This window comes from Vicugna pacos, chromosome 7 (assembly GCF_048564905.1).
Source record: "Vicugna pacos chromosome 7, VicPac4, whole genome shotgun sequence".
NCBI lineage: Eukaryota > Metazoa > Chordata > Mammalia > Artiodactyla > Camelidae > Vicugna > Vicugna pacos.
In genome coordinates, this window is record NC_132993.1 from 41660107 (window position 1) to 41684691 (window position 24585).

A 24585-nucleotide genomic window follows, 5' to 3' on the forward strand; every position below is an offset into this window, starting at 1 on the left:
TTTCCAAATATTTAGAGGTGTTCTAGGTATCTCTCTGTTACCAAGTCCTAATTTAATTTTACTGTAGTCAGATCAGATACACTGAGTCTAATCCTTTGATATTTGTGGAGACATATTTTATGGCCAAGATGTGGTTGGTCTATTTCATCAAATGTCCCATGAGCACTGAAAAGAAGAGCCCACGTACATTCGAAAAGAATGCAGTTGTTGGATGTAGTGTCTGTATTTGTGAATTGATCAAGTTAATTTACTTAATCATATTCTTCAAGTCTTCTATTTTTTTTAATTGACTTTTATCTGCTTAAAATCTCCAACAATGATTTTTGGATTGTCTATTTTTCCTTTGAGTCTACCAAGGTTTGAAGATATAACATTAAATGCCTACAAATTTAGGATTGTTATAATTTTCTTTTGTCATTAAGAAATGTCCCTCCGTATCTCTCATAATGATTCTTGCTTTAAAATAAACTTTGTCTGATATTAATATGTCAATATAAGCATAATTTTGTTTAGTTTTTGAATGCTAAATCCACCTGTAACCTTTAACTTTTAACCTTTTTGTGTCTTTATAAAGTATCTTAAAATTTAAACCTATTATAGTTGGTTACTTTTATCCATTCTGACAATCTTTCTATTTTTGTTGAATGTTGAAACCATGTATATTTAATGTAATTACTTTTGTATTAATTGCTTTTAAGTTTACCATCTTACAATTTGTTTACCATTTGCCCCATCTACATCTATTCTTTGTTCCTGTGTTTTTTCATTTCCCTTTAAATCAAATTTTTAAAATTATTTTTTCTCCCTTCTTAGCATTTTAGTTGTACTTTTTAAAAATTATTACCTTAATCACTATCCTAAAAATTATAAAATGCATCCTTGATTTATTTGTGTTCTTTAAATTAGTAACTTTATCCCAACCTAAAGAAGGCAAGAACCTTTTAACAGTTTAACTCCATTTGCCTTTGCCATCCTTTGTTATTATTTTGTATTTTACTTTTATAAATGTTGGAAACCCCACAAGGGATTATTGTTACTTTAAATAATCAATATTTATTTATACTCATGCACATATTTACCATTTCTGTAGTTCTTCCTGCAATTATGTCTTTCTCTTTGAGATCATTTTCCTTCTGCCTAAAGAAATTTCTTAAATAAAGGTCTTCCATTTCCTTTAAGGTCCTAATCATAATTATTTTGAGACCCATTTCTAGTAGCTTTAACATCTGGATCATCTACAGATCTGTTTTTATTGCCTTCTTTACCTCTTGATTATTGGTCACTTTTTCTGCTTCTTCACAGATGAAATAGTTTTAATTTTATGATGTACACTGTGGATATTATGTGAACTCTGCATTATGTCCTTTTTCTTACAGAGGGTTGAGTTTTATTTTGCTCAGCTGCTAAACTGCCTATGGATCACCTTGATCCTGTCAAGGCATGGGTGAATCCTTCCTCCCTGGGACCCCACCCTGGCTTTCTAAAGCCTCCTATGAATGCTCAGAGTGTTCATCCAGGTCTGTGTATTCTCACTATGCCCAAACTCCTACATCTCTCTGACCCTCAAATCCTTGATCTCCTCAAATTCTGGGCTCTGTTTCTTCTGCCTTGGCAGACTGAAGTTCTCTGTTTGGGCTCTGTTTTTCTGCACCTTGGTTTGAAACATGGTCTCAGAGAAAAAGCCACTGATAATGCGGGATCTCACAGAGAACTCCCCCACCTTTCACTCAATGACTGTATTTCTGTACTGGTTTTTATCCAATGCCTGAATGAGCTGTTTATATATTATCCAGTTTTACAGCTTTTCATAGCAGGAGGCTAAGTCCAATATCTGTCATACCATCAAGCCCAGGACTTCAAAAGTGGAAATTCTTTCTTTAATGTTTAAATATAGACAATGTCTTATTATAGATACAATTCTCTAACCTTCTATTTTTCATTTAAGTGCTCTAATATAAGTATCTCCTAAGTCATCAAAAACTCTTCCCAAACTTCATTTAAGCTAGCAAAATTCCATTGTATGGCTGTTTTTCCTCACTTAACCACGGTCCTAATCACTTGTGGTTTTGATGCTATTTCTCACTCACATATTTAAGGGTTTTTAATAAATGCTTCTTAAATGTTAAACTACATAAAAATCATTTGGGGATCAGATTCTGATTCAGTAGGTGTGGGGTGGGCCTGAGATTTGCATTTCTAGCAAGCTACAGGGAGCATCCTTTGACTGTTCAAAGCTCTAAGTAACTCATCACTCCCAGTTTTGGGGAAACATGGAGTGTTTTGTAACCATGCCTGCACTGTGAGTGTCTCTCAGCCTTACTTCTAGATGTTCTAGTTCTTTAGGTCTGGAATGTGGCCTGGGCCAGTGTTTTTTCAAAAACCATTCCTGGTGAATTAGGATTAAGGGCCACTGTATCAGAGCCTGCCTCATTGAAAACAACCTAAATGTCCTGTGTGTGTCAATAACTAACTTTAAAAAGCATATCTTAATAGGCCATAACCTTTTAACACAGATATTGTGTGATTCCACTAGTCCTGATGCCCACCTTCACTAAGCATGACTTGTACTGTCTAGTATTTATGGTTACAGCAAATTTATGAAGAGAAAGGAACCAACTCAGGAGCAGAGAAGAGAGGTGCTTCTGTGCTGGAGGGGATCAGGGTTGCGGCTGGGTGGGAGGGGATGTCACGATCCCAAATAAGACTAAAATCACCCAGGGCCCTTTACAGCTTTGTAATTAATTTCGATTTCTTATCTCCCTTGAGCCATCTTTTTATTTTTAATGTAAGATATTAGAGGGTTAAAACTATAGGCTAAACCTAGTTTTATGAATATCTGAACTCCACCAGTCACGTTCATGTTTTAAACAAAAGTTTAACATCTTCTAATTGCAATGCTAGCTAATCAAGATGATAAGCCATTCAGGGTATCCTGATTAAACTGCTTTAATGCCAATTCCTGCAAATCCAGGAAGAGACACACATCCTCTTGCATATATGCATTCATTCACATTCAGGTTAAGTTACTGCATTCCAGCCTGCTGCCCATGGGATGAAGCTGAGATGGCAAATTATCAGAAATGTATCTTTTACTCAGATATCTTTAGAAGCATGCACATAATCTAAAGGAAATCACTCTTCTGTGCTCCAAGCAACTAAAGGAAGAGCCAGAATTAAAAACAGTAAACCCAAAGGATCTTAAGGCCTTAAAGACATCCTGTAACCTATATCCCAACTAAATATTTATATCCAAATGAAAAGCATTGTTTGGACTCTTTGATCCTGAAGATTAATTTTCTATTTTAATTAAACATAGCTGAGACATCACAACTTCCAAGACATTTTCAGTTAATAAAAGTGCCAAATGCTTTTCTTTTCTCGGTGGCCACCCCTCCCCAGTCTGTAAATGTTACCACTGGTCCCAAATTAAGGTATCTTTTCCATTCAAACTGAGAGATTACAGAGCACTTGAGCCGCCTCCAGATAGAGGGCTGCTAAAGTAAGTAATGCCCCGTTTTGCATATAGTTAGTAAAAAACATGCTGAGTCTAACATAGTTACTGTGTTGAAGAAAAGGCAAGGGTAGAGCAATAGGTCAGATAACTACTGTGGTCTGCTCTTTGCAAGACGCAGCCTGAGATAATATAAAAATAATTATACACACAAACCAGATTTTCCAAACTGCTTATTTAGTTTTCTAGGTCAGTATAGCTGGTCAAATCCTTCTGAATGTTACATTTTCCAGCTGACCACAAATGGTTACTTCACTCAACATTATTTCTGTGAAGTGCTGCATATATTTAGAAGTTTAAGGGACTGTGATGTTTACTTCTCAGTCTCTGGAGGATTTTTTCCCCTAATAAGTACTGTTAGTAGATTGGAGAGAAGAAACAGATCAAAAGCCTTGCTACTGTTAAAGTGTTAACACCATCTTCATCACCATGTAATTAAAACTTCAGGTACATACAAATCAGTTCCAAACGACTTAAAACTGAATCCACTCAGAACTTAGTATTTGCATGTTAAAATAAATATTATTTTCATAAGTATAGCCAGCTCTATGAGAACATGATGATTTTCTCTTTGTTCCAATTTATCCTTTCCTCAATAATTTGCAGCAAAAAAAAAAATTGCCATGGTATTATTTTGCCTTAATAGAGGAAAAAGTTGATGCATCAACTGGTTTTTGTGATTTCCAGACTACAACAGTGGTCTCAGAAATTTAAAGCATCCACGGTCTTAAACGAACAGACTTGAACCAGCTCACTGAGATGTTGATTGTTAGGGAGAGGTGAGCCCCAAGTATGCCCTGAGCACAAAGGAGAGCAGGGGCAGACCAACATTTCCGCCAAATGATGAGCTGGAAGGTGACAAAGAAAGCACTCTAATTTGATACCAGATCTTACTCGCGGATTTCCATAAAGAGACAAGACACAGTTTTAGGAAACACAGTGAGTGGATTTCCAAATGGGCACATTTGTCCCATTAAGAAGAGCTAATGCTAGATCAGTTTTGGCAGGCTTCCAACCTTGTCAATTATCTCAATCCTAGTGCAGTCTTCAATCCTGGTGGGACTCCCACCTACCCGAGTGTCCTCTACCAATTTCCTCAATCCTAATTGTCTTTTCCTTTCTCTCAGATACACTGCAGAGTCTCTGCGTCTCTGGAAATTAATCACTATTTGAGAGATTAATTGGAATTTTAAGAATATTAATTGTAATTTCCTCTTCCTCTTGCTTTTTTAATTTTGAGGGGGAATCTATAAGGACTCCTTCAGCAACTGAAATGTCTATTAAAAAAAAGAGATGTTTCAGCTCCCCAAAATAGCTGCTTCTCTGACATTTGGGCTCTATGGCTTGTCACTCATTACACCTGGAGAATTACTTAGGCTTAGTTACAAGCTCCATTTGGGGATTAAAAATAATTGGTTTACATAATAAGATTAATTATATGTAACCACTAAAATGTTAAATGATATCTTTTCCATTCTCTAAAATAACTCTCTCATATTCTCAATCAGTCACTTCAGGAAGAGTAGTAAATAATATAAAGCCACAAGAAAAGACAGTAGCTGAAAACCTGTCCCATGGGTTATGGTCCTCTGAAAGTTCTCCTTCCCCTGGGAAGTGAATCTGCCTTATGACACAAAGATACACATATATGACCCACATCCCACAAAGACACAGACATACACTGACACACAAACACAAAATCAGACAGACACAGACACACACATGTGCACACACACAGCAACTAACAGACACACCTTTGGCATATGCTTAAACACAGACATGCATACACACACACACACCCAGGACATTACTTTCCACTAGAGTAAATCCTTGCCCTGGAATGACAAAGCAACAAGTATCTTTAATTCCTGTTTAACCAGTAGTAGATGTCTCTTGTTGGAGCATAAACAAAATTGTAACTAAGAGAGAAGAAAAAACAGACAGATTTAGTTTTAAAAATGCTTTCCTTGTGGTAAGGGGTTGCAACTACAGGCCTGCCTCCAGGCTAAACAAGACCCTTAATCAGGACATCCGGGAGGCCTCCCAAGACTGTGACATTTACAGAACCAGAGAGAATGAGAAGCTGGGAACGTCTCATCCCACAAGAGCTACATGTGCAGGAGAGGTAGACAGTGAATGAACTGGGGGCTTCCCCCCACCTTCAGACTTCTTGTTTTCAGGCCAGAGGCCATACCTGTGCCACTGTTTGTACGAGTCCCCATGTGGAACTTCTGATATCTTCAAGAGGGTACAAAAAAACTCAGAAGACAGTGGCCAAGAAGGGTAGCAACGTAAGAGTTCTGAACTACAAATATTTACAACTGATAATGACTTTACAAGTTCTACCAGGTTCCACCAAGTCCACATTCACTACCAAACCTTGGGCTGTAAACTCCTTTGTGCTGAGGTTCATGTCTCCATTCATTCAGCCATTCATCCAAAAACTGTTCTTAAGAAGCTATGAGGTAGCAAGCTCTCTGCTAGCAGCTGGTGACCTGAGGGTCCCTGCCTTTACAGAGTGACAATCCACTGGGGATAGACTCTGAACAGGAAGTTACAAGGAGGCAGCTTCTCATCTCTTTGTATCACCAGAGCCCACATGCATGTGTGGTAGCACAAGTATGTACTCAATTTTTATGGAAAAGAAAAGGGGAAAAGATTGGAGAAAGTGAGGATGAAAGCAATGTTTTGGAATATTGCCACCCCCACCCTTGCCAATTTTATGGATAAGATATTTGGGTAGTTAATTAGGTAAACAAAGGATACTCAACACTGGATTGGTATACACCATATACTTGAACAAGTAAGTGTTCTTTTATCTGAAATTCTGACTATTACACATATTCAGAAGTGACAATGTTTCCTCTAATGTAGCCCATATCAAATTAGTCTCTTGCCAATAAATTGGTGGCGATTAGGGCAGGTACCACAGGAAGGCAAACACCACATCCTAATGATTGAGGATAATGAGCTCATGAATAGAAGGAACAAAAAATGCTCTGTAAGAATTGAGACTAACTTGACAGCTCCTGTCAAAGAGTCAATGCTGATCCAGAAAGCTTTCCATCCTGGTAGAAGTGAGGCCTCCTTAAAAAGTCAGATTTTGATGAGGTTGCAACATATCACCAAAGGAGAGATTACCCCAACACCACATTTATAAAAGTAAAACATTAACAGAAGTGTGATGGCTGCTTTGTGCCGGAAACCATGTCGAAACACTGAGCCGTACAAGGGTCATAAGACCCAAGACTTTCTCTCAAGGGGATTAGCATTGATTACTCAAGAGCCACAGAAAAGGAGGCCACACTTAAGAAGAAATGAAAGTACAAAAGGGGTATAGGATTGAATTGACTGATTTTCGGAAGTAAAGCATTTCTTCAACAGGGGCTCGGCAGCATCCAGAAACACCACCCTCAGCATCGGGAGTGAGGGTGCATGACCACAGCTGCGGTTCATTAAAGTTACTTGCATCTCCCTCCTCAAACGAACAAGACACCACTGACCAGACTAAAAAGGGGGAATTACTGCTTGTGTGGGTGGGTGTGTGTGAGAGATTCTACTAATGTGGCATCTTTTTAAAAGAGTTCCTATCTTTTAAGACAACAACTGAAATATTTACAGATGAAATGATACCAGGCCTGTGATGTGTTTCCAAATCCAAACTATGGGAGTTAAGTTTAGAGGACACCAGGCCGTGAGTTTATCATTGTTGAAGTTGGTTCATAACACTTTTCTCTTTACTTCAAATATATTTAAAATGCTCTCTATAAAAAAGTTTTTCCAAAAGGGGGAGGGAGGGAGGAGGGATAAATTAGAGGAGTATGGGATTAACAGATACACAACACTGTACATAAAATAGATAAGGAGCAAGGATATACTGTATAGCACAGGAAACTACTTTGAATATATTGTAATAACCTATGAGAGAATATAATCAGAAAAAAACTGAATCGCTATGCTGTACACCTGACACTAACACAATATTGTAAATCAACTAAAGTTCAATAAAAAAGTCATTTAAAATATAAATTGGTAATAAAAACCTACTGAGTATGTAGAAAAAGATGAAACTTTTAAATCATCATTCAGTAAAATAGTGTTCTCCAGTGTAAATTAAAATAATGAACAAAAAAGCTTCTTGAAAACCATTACTGAAATCAGGCAGTCTTCCACAGGTGCCATGTCTACCACAGTCATGCCTCAAGTAAGGAAACTCAACTGTTACATCTTTGGGGTTCAAGGCCAAACGATAATCTTTTTCAAGCTGCCAGTTGCCATCCTATAGTGGATCTTGAAATCAGTGTGTGAGTCCTCACCAGTTTCTAGATGAATGAGTTAGAATGCAATAGAAGAGAGAGTATCAGAGCACAACACACAGGATAGCGTAATCATGGCTTGTGGATCTTGTGCCCACACAGTGTTCTTGCTTAATCTACTCTCAATATTCTACCGTGTTGGTTCTGGCAGAATGGTTCCTGGTTAAAACCCAGGCCAGATCAGGTCACTCTTCCAGAACCCTGGAATGACAATCTATCTCACCCAGAGTAAAAGCTGAAGCCCTTATGATGGCCGGCACGGCCCACCACAATGTGCCCCACCCCCTTTCTGCTCAGTCCTATTTACCTGCATTGACCCCAGACCCATGGATGCTCTGGGACGTGGAACAAACCAGGCATGTTCCTGCATGCGGACATCTGTCACTGCTGTTCCCTCTGTCCGGAATGCTCTTCCTCCAGACACCTGCATGCTGACTCCCTCATCATCAAATGTCATCTCCTCAGTAAGGCCTTCCCTGACCACACAATTTAATCATCAGACCCCTACGACCACTGCCAGTATTTCGTATCTCCCTTCCTGCTTTATTTTTCTCCATAGAACTTATCATCTAATATATTAGATAAATTACATATAATAATGATACATACATTTCATATACATACAGATTATATACATTTTCTTTGGTTTATTATCTCTCTATATTTAGAAACTCCATAAGGACCAGGAGTTTTGTCTGTTTTGTTTACTGCAATATGATTTCTGACACTTAGAACATGGTAAATACTCAATAAGTATACACTGAATTATGTATGTATGTAGTGTGTGTGCTGGGTCGTGATATAAAATATATTCCTTAGTGTGAATCACATTCCAAAAGGCTTGTAAAACACTTCCCTGGAGCATATGTGGAATATCTCTGGGCTTACTTAGAATAAGCACTGAAAAGTGATAAAAGGACAGGCTCCAGTAGTTTATGTTCTACAGACTGGGTGCCTAGAGCAAATGAGGCCAGTGGTAATTGCTATGTGAAGTATATGCTGGGGGAGGGAGGGCTGTTCCCTTGGGGATACCACCAAAGCACTATAAATTGGCAAGAGGAAATCGGCTGAGTCACAAAATCATACAATTTTCAAGACCCTCAGAGACGATCTGGTCTGACCTAATATTTCTACACATGAGCATCAAAAAGTTACAAAATGATAATGTAATTAGCCCCAGGCCATATGAAAAGCAAATGCTGAGAGAGAACCAGCATAGACCTGGGTCACATGACTTCTTGTCCAATGAGCTTCATACACTCAGGCCTGCCATAAAAATGGAAAACAGGAATCTGCTCTCCAAAAGCTTTCTGCCTGTTCTCTTTTCTTTGGAAATAACCTGAGATTCTTTCTCCAATTAGATGCCAGTCATCTATTCCACTCAAGCTTTCACAGTTTGCAGGGCTCTCTGTTTTAAAAATAAAGAGCTGCTAATGATCACTATTTCTCATAAATCAAAGCTTTAAAAATTCCTCACCATAGCAACCAGGAGTGGCTGAATCATCTACTATTATTCTCCGAATTTTTAATAAAACAATTCCAACTTACAGCAGGCTCAGGGATGTTAAAGTCAGCCGAGAATCAAAATGTTCAACCCTCACTGTCCTACTTTTCATTACAGCTAAAGAATCTATCTATTTTTGAATGAATGGCTCATAACCGTAAAACAAAATGCTTCAAACCATAAAGCACTAACAAGTGAAAACAATGCGTCAGTAAAAGCTGTCAGTCACTTTAATTTGGAAGGGAAGCAGAAACACTTTTTGTCAGGGAGTGAATATTATAACAGAATGAATAGGCTCACGAATCACTTGGTTCTCAACTAGATTATAGTAAGTCCTTTGACTGGGAGAAGCCAGGTTTCCTAGAACTCTCAGTATTTCTGTGCTGGCCTTAGAGGTTCCAACGGCTGAGGACACTCATGACATACCTGTGGCAGACACTCTCGGTTCCTCCTTCACAGAACCCTGTTCCATCCAGGTGTCCTCACTCTTCCAGGAGACGCTGGCCCTCTCCCCATCCCAGGAGGGCGGTCATGACTGGACTGAGTGCATCATGGGAATCCTATTCATGCAAGTGATTGGCTCAGATATGATCATGTGACAAAACTGTGGCCAGTGAGGCAAGGGGAAGTCTGCTGGGGGCAAGGGTGCTTCTGAGAAAGGTGTTCTCACTTTCCACCAAGCCAGGAGGAAGAGACCCAGGAAGATGCAAGGGGACGAAATGTTCTAGGCTGGGGGGTGGCTTTTCTTATGAGAGTTATGTTGCTGTGCTATTATGTCTTTTCTCTCTCTAAACATGATGGCAGGGGACTGCCGTTGTCATCTGGACACCAAAAGGAGCGCGAGGCTGAGGACAAAGCCCATCCACCAAGAGGAAGAGCCGACAGAACAGGACTGCAGAGAAGCAGACAGTCAGCTCCCACAGTATTTAGTGGCCCTGTCTCCCACTTCGTTTGGGGTTTCTGCAGAAGCATCCTAACTCATTCAATAATCGCGCCCTGGAATGCTCTACTCAGGAAGTGAAGAGCTGTAAAGGCAGCAGGTTGTGCTGGTGTCGGCATGAGAAGAATTACATGAACAGCATGTCCCAGGGACAGTGTGTTTTTTGTTAGGGAAAGTTTGGCCTGTGACACTAGAAAGTAGGAGGACCAAGGTACAAAATCCACAGCGGGGGTGAGACGTGAGGGCAGCTGCAGAGGCCAGCACAAGGCACAATACCTTGCCCACGCCATCACAGGGGACCCAGGGCAGCCAGATGTCCCCTGAGGGAGGACACAGGACAACATACTCTATAGCCCATACTCACTTCCTCCTCTAGGTGCCAAGAAAATACTGCAAATGGGACCTTAAGGGAAGAACTAAGGAAGACGTTTCAGAGGTTGCTTTGTCTTCACACTCCTATGAATGGGGATTTATTTGGATTTTGTGTGGGTACCTATCTTAGTTGTCCCATGGGGAGAAGGGAGAACAGGCGATGAACAGGTTGAAGGAGAGACAGTCATCCTATAAACTCACACAGGTCTTTGCAGACTGAAGCCTGCCCATGAAGTGGCCACCCAGGGACTGTTCTCCAAAGACGCCAGTCTCTGTCTCCAGGAGCACCCCACCAGAGCTTCCTCCAACAGACAGAAAGTCTACCTTGCCCTAGGAGTCTCTAAACTTGTGGGGAAAGGAGAATTTCTACAACAACCTGGCACTCAAAACCAGCAGGTGTTGAAAAAATGCTTACTGATTGGATTCATCATAGTGAACTCTATGGGGTTCAAAGACATTTCATATTTGCAATATTCATATTTTAGATCTGATCAGATCAAATGCACGTTTCTTTATTTGTTCAGGGTGAAAGTAAACACTGAGAGCATCAGAGACAGCTGTATCAGTGTAATATTTTAGTCTTCCTAACGAAGTATTTATAGTACGATCTTGTGATCTGACATGATCAAAGGGTGTCAGCTCTTTGATTAGAAACAACAGAAGACCCAGTAGATGATACCCTCGGGAACGTCTGCACATGCATCCACCTAGTGGGGGCCTGGAAGGGAAAAACAGTGGCATCACTGCCCTGATAAAACTCAACAGCACCAGGTACACAGTAGGAAACTTGGTTCCCAGATGACTCACATCCCAGTTAGAGGGCATTAGAGTTGTGCCCAGGGCTTGAAAAGTTGCATAAAAATCTAATTAACTAGTCAAGAGAAATGCTTTAATTGCTTTGTCCAGCATCAGCAGAGACCTGCTGCTGTTCCTCATTTTTCAGCAGGGAGGAGGACATGGTGACCTTCAGGGGGCACTGGGGAAGGAGGCATGTAGCACAGGCAGAGCTGACCCTGCAAATCAGCCACAGAGGACACGACTCCACGGGTCCTTTTCAGGAGACTGGAGGCAGGCAGCAGAAAAAGATGAATGTAGAAACAAAAAATGAGAGGAGGAGGGGCACCTCTACGTGTTGATCAAGATATCAGAGAATGTGGAATGAACGAATACCTCCTATCTGATTACAAGCATCCTGTCCCAGAGGGACTTGATCTGTGAGTTTTTTACAGCCTTCCACCTTCTCATGCTTACTCTATCCATTTTTATGGTCTCTTTTAAATAACAGGTTTTTTGAGATATAACTCACTTACCCTAAAGCCACTTCTTTGAAAGTGTGAAATTCAATGACTTTTAGGTGCAACCATTACCACAATCAATTCTAGAACAATTTCCTCACCCCCTCAAAGAAACCCATACCCCTTAGCAGTTACTCTGGTTTCCCTCCAGCCCTTTCAGTCCTAGAAAATAACTCATTTACTCTCTGTTTCTATGATTTGCCTATTCTGGACATTTCATATAAGTCGAATCATACAATATGTGTGGTCTTTTGCAGCTGGCTCCTTTCACTTAGCATAATGTTTTCAAGGTCCATCCCCATTGTAGCACATATACTTTATTCCTTTTAAAAAACTTCTCTGTAGCTCTCCTTGTTGAACTCTAGCTTTACTACTTACGTTCCTTGAGTGTTCACTATTCACTCCCGCAAAGTGTTTGTGAACTACAGACCAAGTTCAAAAAGAAGTCCTGGTTCAGAAAAGTCCATGTAATTTTGCTGGGAGTCTCCTATTGCAACTAAATGCAAATAATCTACATGATCCGTTTAAAAACACTAATATTCTAAAAAATCATGAAAGGCATGCAGCTAATGTGAAACAGTGATGGAGTTTACATCATTTACAGAACTGATTACATACGAGAGATGAAGGAGGGACTATAGCAGTATTCCTATGATAGAGTGCTTGGGTACTGACATATTCATTCACTCAACAACTAGTTTTTGAGTGCCTACTGCGTGCCAGACACTCTTCTAGGCACTGGGGATTAGCGGTGAACAAAACAGACAAAAATATCTGCCTTTGTGCAGCATGTATTTTAGTGACATGAGATAAAAATCATTTAAAGAAAGAAAACCAAGGGAATAGTAAGGAGGAAATTCAAAGTAGTGGTTACTTTTGTAAGAAGAGAATAAAGAAGATGAGGGAGGAGAAGAAGGGAGAAGAGACCCAGGAAGATGCAACAGGACGAAATGTTCCTAGGCTGGGTGGTGGCTCTTCTTATGAGTTACATTGCTGTGCTTTGTAACTTGCATGTTTTTTTACAGATAGTCATTTGCATATGTTGATTATTACATCAAATTTGATTTGCAAAAGAGCCACATCTCTGAATCAGAAAGTATCAACAGTGGTGTGCCTTTAGATGAAATATTTGTCCAGGCTACTTAAAAATGTTTATGGGAAAGGGACACAAAGTGGAGTCTGACACTGACTGGAGAAATTCTAAACTGGTGGGATTACACTTCAAGGTTTTGAATGGCTGTTCAAGAAGAACAAGGTAATATGTTTAGGAGAGATTTTTCCATTTACATGAGACAATCACGAACTCTGAGTGATCCCATCACCCAGGAAAGGACTCTGTGGAGCATCTATCAGAATGGGAATTTCAAGAAACCAGAGATTTTTATATTTTGTTCACAAACTTTCAATTTTCAAGTTTCTTTCATAGACATTACCCCACTTGATTTTCACAAGTATTATTAGCTGATTGTATGCATGAGAAAAATGGAAATTCAGAGGGGGCCAAGTTAACATTGCCGTTGATGGTGGTGTTTGAACTGGATTCCCAGCTTCATGGCACGTGTCACGTAACACAACACCCTTGAAGTCCAGGGTTCAGATGAACCCATATTTATTTACAACGCCCAGAATGGATGTTAGAAATCGGTTTCAGAGAGTTACATTAAAAGCAATAAAAAGAAATACAAGCCCACTCTAGGGGTAGAAAATGGATGGAGCACAAGCTAAAACTACATATGGTCTCAGAAACATGTTTACATGAATTCCTGAATGACAGATTTACACTCAGCTGTTTATGAAAAGGAAGATATCTGCAGGGCATCTCTTCCCTGAAAGACTGCTGTGCGTTTTTACAAAACACCCCTTCATACTATCACTGGGGTTAGAATATAGAACCAAGTAAGTACTGGGGCAATTATGTTCTTGTGACAAATTACATTGCCTAGTTTCAAATCATGTCTTCTGTTCATAATTGCCTAGGATTTGCTGTGGTTTTGCTCCTAATCTTTTTGTTGTTGTTGAGTAAAAGTAGATTTATTCAGAGAGATATATACTCTGTAGACAGGGCGCAGGCTGTTTTAGAAGGCAAGAGAAAGGTCACGAGGTGTGGGGATTGGGTGCTCAATTTAAAGTAAAAGCAGTTACATACTCCATAGACAGAGAGCGGGCCGCCTCACCCAGAAGGGAGAGCAGCCTCCTCATCTTAATTCGATGTTATTTCAAGAGAGTTTACAAAGTCCCTGTCAGTTGCCTTTTCCTCTGAGGAAGAACTCATATTTGATCCAAAAAAAAAAAAAAAAAGCACATGGGTTAGTTTGGCTGCTTAAAACAAGCATAGGGCTCTTACACAGACAAAGTGCAACACTCCAGCACATTAACACCACCACGCAGAAAGAAAAACTTCTGTGCCCAGGTCACTGACAGTACCTTCAACCCTGCATATTGATCACCAGGGAGATAACGAAAGAACACCTGGCTTGAACTAACCAGGCCCCCAACCAGAAACCAACAACTCAACGGCACTTCCTGAAGGAGACAACATAAGACTCTTTCCACATAAGAGTCAGTAAAACAGAATTATTTACACAATAAACATGGTTTTGCAGACTCACTGTCTTCAGGGGCAAACACTGTGAAACAAAATGGTGAATTTTTCTATAATCAAGCGAATTTGAATGAGCAACTTAAATCAATATTAGGCAGACAAATTATGTGCATTAATAACTACACATCATTAACAAAATCCCAAGTGATTTTCTTTGTTATTGAAAGTAATACTAGGCTTGACTTTTCATTTCCCTTAATATTAATTTATGTATTTGGTTGGAAATAACTTTTGTTTGAAACCCAATCCACTTCTGCTTTCTGTGTATACATACACACATACAGACAGGCCATACATGTACGTGTGTGTATACACATATACACACTCACGGCAAGAAGCTTCAGGTCAAGGGAAAAATGTGTTTCTTGTTCTCTCACCTTCTCTTTCCAACTTCACAGCATTATAGCACTGCAGAGTTTCTTTGGAAGGAGAAGTGTACATAAAACTCACAGTAAATACATAAATTTACATAAAGTAGTACAAAAATTTACTTTATGTAAATACACAGAACTATAGTGAAGCAAAACCCAAAAATAAACACAAAACAAGGCACAAAACCTACATAAGCAAGAATCTGATGAAAGTCTCAACCTGTCCCTTTCTGCAGTAATTCATTTCAAAATCACTGTGCAGCCCCAGCAAAATGAAGAACATCTCTCAATGTATGGAACTAAAACAAAACAGGGACTTGAGAATCGGGACTGATCCGGGCCTCAGGGGAGAAAGGGGAAGTTTCTGGACTGGAAAGCGGGTAGGACAGCAACACTGGGAGCCACTGAGCACTCAGTCAGCAGGTGCTGTACGGTGGACTCTGTGATAAAGGCTAGAACATTCTCACTGGAGTCGTCCAGACCAATGCTGTCCAATACAGATAGACTCATGTGAGCCACATATGTAGTTTAGAAAATTCTAACAGCTACATTAAACATTTCTAAATAAGTGGGTGGAATTAATTTTTAAAATATATTTTCTTTAACCTATATCCAAAAATGTTATCATTTCAACATATAATCAATATAACAAAGTTACCTGTGAGATGTTTTACATTCTTTTTTGTTTTTTGTACTAAGTCTTCAAACTCTGGTGTGTATTTTACCTTGCAGCTCAACTCAGACTAGCCACATTTCAAGGGCTAAATAGCCCAGGCTACCATATTGGACACTGTGGCTCTAGGTTCTTGAGAATCAGGCCCTTCCAGGTCAGTGTTGCAGCCCCCAGACTCCAGTAGATGCTGCAGAAGATTTACTCCCAAAACCGTGCTCCTTGCCTTCTGTCTACTTGCTGTCCCAACATTGATCTCTCTCAGGTTACTCCTTGGAAGCAAAATTATTTAAGAAAAAGTACTTTACATTGTTAGTGTGGCATCATGTAAAACAACCAGGAAGGGCTAAGTTTCACTTCCTTGAAGAAGATAGCGCTCAGCCAGGACTGAGGGTCCAGAGGTCAGTGATGGGGCAGGATGAAATTTAGGTGCTGGGCCTCCAGTGAGAAAAGAATTGCATAAGGTTGCTACCTAAGTGATTCTGTGATTCATACTGCCCTAAATTTGTGATCTGAGTTATGTCGATAAAGAAGAAGCCACGCATGCCACAAGCCTCTGGCTAATATGGTTTCTGAGTCCAGTGGCCTCAACAGCAGCCTCTTTCTTGACAGTTGCTTGACACTTTGAAGATATCTCCTCCACCCTTCCAAATTTCTCTGTTGTTGCACTTGAAGATGGTAACAGAAGTCCAAGGAGGAGAGCAGCTTCCTTTTTATAGGAACTGTCATGCTTTTGCATCCTATTTGCATCCATTTCCCCCCAATTAAATGTGCTGAAAATTCCAAAAGCTAACTCCTCTAAAAACCAGTGCATTTGCTTTGCCCTGTATATAGTGAAATACTTATAGGCAAATGGTTTCCTGATGGCCAAGGTGGTAAAAAATCTCTTTTAAATAGCACAGCTTAGATATGCCACTGGACATAGGCATTTTTTCCCCCTCTTTGAGGGTGAAATTACAACTCACTGTGAGTTTGCTTCAAAAAGAAATGGATTTTCCACTAGGGAAACGATAAATCATTTTTTAAAAAAGTTTGAATCAAACTTCAGGACTGGAAGGGTTTATAAACCTTTTAATTACTCTCCTCAACATCTTGTTCCTGCTGTCATTCCACAGTTCTCACAGCCTCAAAATAATGAAAAATTACTTTTTTAAAAAAAAGTCAATTTGCAAAATTAGTAAAATATAACCCAAGCAGCACAAGGAGCAAACACAAGAATGGGAGAACATTTTGTCAAATTTTCTATCCTCAGCTAATTAACTTTAGATTTGTAAGGTCTCTGTCTTAGAACTATAGACCCTGTCTACCAGCACTGCCCAATAGAATCTTCATAGAATGATAAGAATGGTCCATGTCTGTGCACTCTGATATGGCAACCACCAGCCATAGGTCCTACTGAGCACTTGAAATGTGCCTAGTACCAGTGAGGAACTGAATTCTTTGAATTTAAATTTAAAAAGCTACTTGTGGCTGGTGGTTACCATATCAGACAGCACCGCTCTATATAGTTAGGGCAGACATGAAGTCGCTTAAATCTGTGCCTCTGTTGGCACAACAGCCTTGAAGTTCTAATGCCCATTTAAAATACAAAGCACTTTATGACTTCTCTTTTGAAAATATTAAATAACTAAATAGAACAGCCTGTATGAAGCCAGACAGAAAAAAACAGTCTGCAAGAAATTCTCTAAGATGCTCTTCTTTACGGTGAACTAGGAAGGTGGATGGAGTGAAGGTGTTCTGCAAACATGGGTCCTAGACCACAGGTCAGCTCTAGCTCAACCACTAACTGGCTGAGCAGCACAGGGCAGCAGTTCCTGGAGTCCCTTGGACCCTGATTCTCTCCCTCATACAATGCTGGAATCCTCTAAACAACCTCCAAGGTCCCTCCTCAGTCCAAACCTCCAGTAAAATGTAAAGTCAATCCAGCTAGGGAGAGGAAAAAAAAATTCTCAGGTAGAAATTGTTGCGTGGAGTCTACCTGAACTCCTTCTGTAATTTGAGTTCCTTTATGCTTTCACTTAAGATATAAGCTAAGAAATAGATATTCTGCCGCCTGAGGATTCAGGATCTGGGAGTTTCACGAGGTGATAACAAGCCTTGATAGGCTCACACAAAATGGAATGCTTCTGAAGGAACCCGTGAAGGAAATCAACTGAATGCAAAATAGTACTTTTCCTTTCTTTTTGCCTCAGTTTTTTTCTTTCATTTAGAAAATTTTCAAACCTTTAGAAAAGTTGCAAGAATAGTACAATGAATACCTATATATCCTTCACCTTGCAAGACTCCTCTCAAGTACAGATACTCACAAGTCCAATTTCCTAGGTGTTCGCACTGCAGAGTAACGACTTGGTAATACCTCCCAGTTCATATTGCTCGTGGGAATAAGCTTTGGTCAGACTGAGGTGAGGGTCTGGAAAACCACTAATAGCAACAAAATTAAGCACGACTATATTACTGTATTTTCTCCATTAACAATGAGCGTGTATTTCAGCCTGAAACTCTAATGTCAGAAACTTTGTAAACAGAGATCAAAATGAGCCAACTCCTTATGTGTCAAGAGTGGAAAGCATGATCTTTGAAATTAGGAAGCCCTTGCTCCAATCCTAGCATTTCAAATCTAAAACCTGTGCCCTCTCTGAACCTAGTTCTTTGTTTACAAAGCAGGATAGAATGTCTACTTGAGAGATATATTGTGAGAATTACATAAGATAGTGTAACTAGAATGACACGAAGCAGTCATTCAACTGCTAGTTGCTTTTACAGTTTACTTAGCATTTTCCCAAATAGTACTTCAGGAATGACAATCCTGTGGGATAAATTCATCAAATATTGCTATTTCCGGTTTATACCTAAGAGAACTGAGGCTCAGAGACATTAAGGGAAGCAGAGAGGGAAGAGAGGGAATTGGCCTCTAAAAAGCAGGCGTGATTGGCTGGGTCTGTGGGAGGGGATGTTTACATCACCTCTCCTAATGCTCGCATCAACTCCAGGAAGCAGGCTGTCACATCTGCAGTTTGCAGCGAGGTATTTAAGGCTCAGAGCGGCTAACTTCACTGAAGGCCACATCTGGCTGAAGTGCCTATGTTAGGGTTTAGGAGCCTTGGTTCAGAGTTCAAGGGCTTTGGTTAATGGTTTAAGGGTCCTGGTTAAGGGCTTAAGGTCTCTGACTGAGGGTAAAGGGTTTAGGTGCCCTAGGTAAGGGTTTAAATGTTCTGGTTAAATGTATAAGTGTTCAGATCTTCTGATTCCACATTTAGGGTTCTTTCTACAACGTCTAATTAAGACAACGTTTCAGAAAGTGGGATCTCTCCCCAGCTCAAGGAAGCAGACTTTTTCTCCAGCTCTAGTTGACCCTCCCAGGTAACGGGCACCCAGCCTCTTCCCCTGACAAAGCGCTCTCCTCGGCAGGCCCACCAAGGCAAGGGGTGACTGGCAGCCTGCACAATGTGTGGGCGACGTCTCAATGCCAGGAATCTTATTAATGTGACCTCTGACCCGAGCTGATTATCACACTTTAAATAAGGTTATTAATTGAACACCTTTCTTTGAGAATGCCTATGGGAGCTCAGACATTGGATGATTCAAAATAACACTTGAAACTGCTTAGGTTATACTGTGAGCGGGCTGGAGTTGGGGCACTTTGACAGGCTAGACTGCTGAAGCAAGCCAGCACTGTCATGAGACCACATGGAAAGGCTATATTCAAAGAAGGTCCCCACAAAGGTGTTCACTTAGTAATAAATGCGGGCAAAAGCAGACTATCTGCACAAGCAGCCGGGGGAGGCTCTCCCTCGGTGCAGGACTGAAAAACTGTATCGCCACCTGGCAGGGCTCACAGGCCAGCTCTCCAGCCTCAAAACCCAGCGGACAGCCACGTGGGCCCCACGGCCAGGCAGACTGTGTGTGGGTCCAGCACATTCCTAATTGAGTTTTTCTCTAGCCATGGAGACTTCAGATAAACCTCTCTGCTATTGTTCGTCAGGTTGAGACACGTGAGTGTGCCCTGTCACACCAACCAGCCCGCACCAGAGATAGAGGTGTCCATCTTGACCCTCTGATGAGAATCCAGGTAAGAAACAAAACACCAGCCTCCTTTCCCACCGAGCAAGTAGAAGAAGCAGCAAGGTGGCTGGAGGATTTGGAAGCTATTCACCATAATGTAGACCAAAGGCAGGATTTTTGAAAAAAGTCTCTAAATAGAAATCTGACCAACAAAGGAGATGAGAAAAGCAAAAAGAAGAAAGGAAGGGAGGAAGGACAGAAAGAAGGAAGGATGAAAGGAAGGAAGGAAGGAAGAAAGAAAAGGAAGGAAGGTAAAAAGAAAAGAAAGCCATTCACTTTGAAAATTAAATGACATATTTAAAAAGCCATGAAATGAGAACATATTCACAAAAGGTAAGTGATTGTGGGTGATAGCTGGGTGCTACTAACCTTGTGTTTATTACTAGGTTCGTTTATCTTTCTCTGTATCTAACTGTCTTGGCAAGAATCTTGATCTTCTGGCAGAAAATTCTTCCCCAAACTACACCAATATGATATTGCTCATATATAGGTTTTCCAAAACCAATGTCCGGGTATTTTCACCATTGTGCAAAAACAGGAGACCCCGCAGAGCAACAGACGGTCCTCAGCAGGCCTGACACTCGGGCCAAGCCCCAGGTGGCAGCTTAGAGAACACATTGTCCAGTGAAACCCCACACAGACTGGCCTCCGAAAATACCTGGTGTCTGCATCCCCCAAAAGTTGAACAAATGACAAGGTCATTCAAAACTCTTCATAGGGTTAGTAGAAATGGCAGGGATCTGGCATTTTAGCAAAAGTACACAAATCAGCGGGCTCTTATTAAACACTGCCAACAAGTAGTCATGCTTAAGAAGTCTCCTTTCCTCTCAGATTTTATATCACTGGGTTCATCTCAGGTACCACAAAGGACAGTGGAAATCTAACAAGTAAAAATGAGGTATGGAAAGGTCACCAGAAAAACAGCAAAGAACAATACTTCTTATCTGAGCGACTGATTTTTCTCAGGGGATTAATTTTTAGCTTTGCAGGTTTTTTTAATTTGCAGTTTTTTTGAAATTGCAAGTTTTTGTGTGCATGGTTTACAATAAAGGTGATCAAATCTTCCTGCCACTCTAGGTGACGGAAATTAAATTACCAGCAGTTATCGCTAAAACAAAGGTGAAGATATTTTGCCTACATATAATTGAATATTTCTGAAGTCCACGGGTTCAGAAAACTTCTCACTGTGAGTGTCTATTTCAACAAAGATATCCTGCTTTGTAGTAGAAGAACTATGGAGTTTCTAATTACACATACATAAGTTTGGCAGCATTATTATTGTTCAATTTTGCTGTCTGCATTCAGGAATGCGAAAGATTTGTATATACCACTGGTTGTGACTTTCCAACAATGAGTAATGAAAATTCCTATTTATCATTTCTAGGATCAACGCTAGTGTGACAGCAGAAAATGGCATTATTTACCTGGCCCACATTACTGTTGTACAGAATCTGGAAAAATAAATCCCTCCATCCATTCAGGAATGTTCTCTTCCCAATTAAGGTTTTGATGATTCTGCACACAATATTGATTTTTACCCTTTTCTATTTGCATTTTAATTTAAAAAGTCCCTGTCGATTTCATTTCTATAATACAGTGTGTTTATGTTCTCAAAATCTTAACAACTTCGTATCCCAGGAGTCTCTTTAATATTTAATTTTTTACCCTGTTCAGTTACTGGAAAACATCTCATAGCTTTTTTATTTATTACTTTACTTAAGTCGATTTTTTTTCTTTACTCTATGAAATTATCCATTTGGTGATCACGTGACTAATATGCAAAAAGTTCTTATTTCAATTATACAAGCAAATCTAACCCATGATTATTAGGAAAACTATTTTGCCAATCATCCATTGTTTATTTCAGAGTATAATCAAGTACCACAGGCTAGATTAAAAGCTTAAGGATAGGGATTTTTTTTTCTGATTTAAAATAATAAAGGTAATCAAACCTTCCCACCAATCTAGGTGATTGTGAAATTTAATTACCAGCAGTTATCATTAAAACAAAAGCAAAGCAATTTCTTTTACACATAATTGAATATTCTAGAAGAAAATTTCTAAAGAATTCTCAGAAACTGTATTTAAAAATTAATTTTAACCTGATCATTTCATTTGTTATGTCTCAGCTGGTAACAGAGAGGTGTGGGTGACGTGGTTCAACAACGGCAGGTGAGAATAGATTCTCAGGAAAATCAGATAACTTTGAGCTTAATACTGAGTCAATTATTTGATTTTTACTCTTTGTCCAAACACATCCAAACCTAAACCTCCCACGGCTATTCCTCCAAGAGAGGTTTAACTCACGTTATTCGACTTCACCTCTCCATATGCTGGACATGACAGAATCAACTGTTCCTTTCTTAGTGCTCAACTGCCCAGATCTGTCCTAAGGTGTCCAGACCTGTGCCTTCAAACCCACTGCTACCTGAACAGAATGAAAACCTCCTGTGCCAGCAGCACTGGTAAGAGATCTGGCAGCTCTCTGCACAATGATGATCGGCCTATAAGCATTACGGACCAGAGATGAGGAACCACCAAGAAAAAGAATCAATAGCCCTAAGAAGTAAGGTGAAAATTAGGCTATGAACTTCCCTATCTCCAGGCCTTTGCCTAAGCTCTTTCGTCTTCTGCTTTCTGAAAACAAAACCCACTCATCTTTCAAGGCCCAACTCATATGTCACCTCTACTGACCCTTCTAAACTGAGGTCATCGCTCTCCGCCCTGCACTCCTCCACATAATTCATTTTCTCAAGTTGGAATACAGACTGCTGTTTGCTTGTCCATCTCTGCTGCTGGATGAGGAGATGGGGACGGGAAGGATCTTGATTCATCTTTCTATTACAAATGCTTGGGACTACGCCTGAAACCGAAAAGAAACTTAACAAATGCTTTTTTAATAGAGCTCAAACCTCAAGACCAAATTTAACAGGCAATATTAAGAGGCAGTTTGGATGTGTGCTGGACTTACTTTTGTACCTAAAGTCTGAGCCAGTGAGTGCCTGTCTTCTTTTTCATTCCGCCAAGGAACAAACTTTATTCACACCGAGCACTTACTAAATGCCACACCCTGTGCTAAGTGCTCTATACACATTATCTCATTTAATCCCCATGACATTCTTATGAAATAACTCTTATCAGTAGCATTAGTTTCATTTACAGATGAGGGAACTGGGGCTTGGAGAAGTAAAGTAACTCACTCCAAGTCATCCAACTGGTCAGTGGTGGAGCCAAACACAAGGACAATAATCCCAGAATTTCAGACCTAGAAGGAATCCTAAAACTATCTTCCTTACTTAACCTCTTTGTAGTTGAGGCTTATAACTTACTGCCTGGCACATAGTAGGTCCTCCAAAACGATGATTAATAGGTTGATGGAGTGCCCTAATTTCTCAGACTCTGACCTTTGCCTGAGAGAACCCAGCTGTCACCATAAACAGGCTCTATTCTTTCCTGCCCAACACCTCTCATAGGTGTGAATTGCTCGTGTCATCTGAATTATTCATCATCCACACGATGGTAAGTGTGCTTAAAAAGAGAACCCCACTCCGGTTCTCATATATTTCCACACAAAATGCCTGATGAATTTGTGAATTAGGCAATATAAGTTCATGCCCCAGGCTGATTCACACCAAATAATATATCCCTGCCTACTCTCCGAATTTCAGCTTTTTCATAATTTCCCGCTTTCCATTAGGATTTACAACAGCGGTAACTAAAGCAAAAAAGAGAACCATTACAAGCATCTCTATCCCATCTGCAGAACAATTACCATCATCTAAAGCTATACTGTGCAGCTTCAAACCCATGTATTCTTCCCAAGGCTGAGTTAGGTTTTTCAACCCGGTTTCTTAAGCTCCCTCAAGATCTGAAAATTCAGATGCCATGGCATCTGTAATTTATGCCACCAGTAAATCCTGTGACGATACTGCCTTCTTGTCCTTTCTCCTTTCTTCTTTCCCTTCATCACCTCTCCCCCACCAGTTTATTTTCTAGTGGGCCGTTTTCTGAGAGGGATAACCATATGCTAATCATAAGCCAACATCACTGTATTTTAAATTCAATGTTAGTCAACCAAAATGAACTGAAGAGCAGCAGCAGTGGTTTGGGGGTACTAAAAATAAGCTGTAGCTTTTGCTGAGTTCTCAGAATTAAAACCACAGGCGGTCAACTTGTTGCTGCTCTTAATAAGATATGACGGTTCCGCCCCATTGGATGCTACTACCAGAAACTTCAACTCTATCATACACATCACAACACTGTGCTTTTGTTTAGTTGGCAGTGATCAAAAAAGGAAGAGCTATTTCCCTGAAACTAAAATCTGCCAAAAAATCTAACAGATGGCTTTCAAGTGATCACCTTGTGCCACATCACAATTGCACCTTAGTAAATAGCCTTGCATTTATGATTTAATTAGCCATGCATCTAGAGATATGATTCCTTAATGCCTGGCTTGCAGTCCAGTGCCTCCAACAGTGTTTCTTTCTTTTAGTTTAATTTTTTGGTAGTAACTTAAAACACACACACAATAGGAATTAATAAAATATTAACATATTGAGCATTCCCATTAGGACTTCAAGACCTTCTTGCCCCCTGAACACTAAACTACACGAAATGTCTTATCAGTTATTCCTTTAGGTTTTGTCATTAAAGTTTTCAATGACCAGAGAGGTAAAAGAATTCTACCTAATGCATCATTCTGATTAGAAACCTGTCATACTCAGAATCCAGTGGGTCTGCTTCTATTGATTCGTACTCCTTCAGATTCATTAGCAATTTTTTTCTTTTCAATTAGACCCACTGATCAACCACAGAAACGCTGAAAGAAGCCCTTCCTTTGCTTGGTAGCATTTGGGGAAAAAAATTGTATGCCTGGAAAGTAAAATTACAGAATGTTTTCCAAGAGGCCACAGAGGAAAATCTCACACACACACTCACACAC

At 40.0% G+C, this 24585-nt stretch overlaps 1 protein-coding gene across 3 annotated transcripts in view; it reads right to left on the bottom strand.

The window, feature by feature from the left end:
• The window catches only part of CHN2 (chimerin 2), a 311035-nt gene that overhangs the window by 239390 nt on the left and 47060 nt on the right, over positions 1 to 24585 (bottom strand). The gene's annotated exons all lie outside the window — the stretch shown is intronic.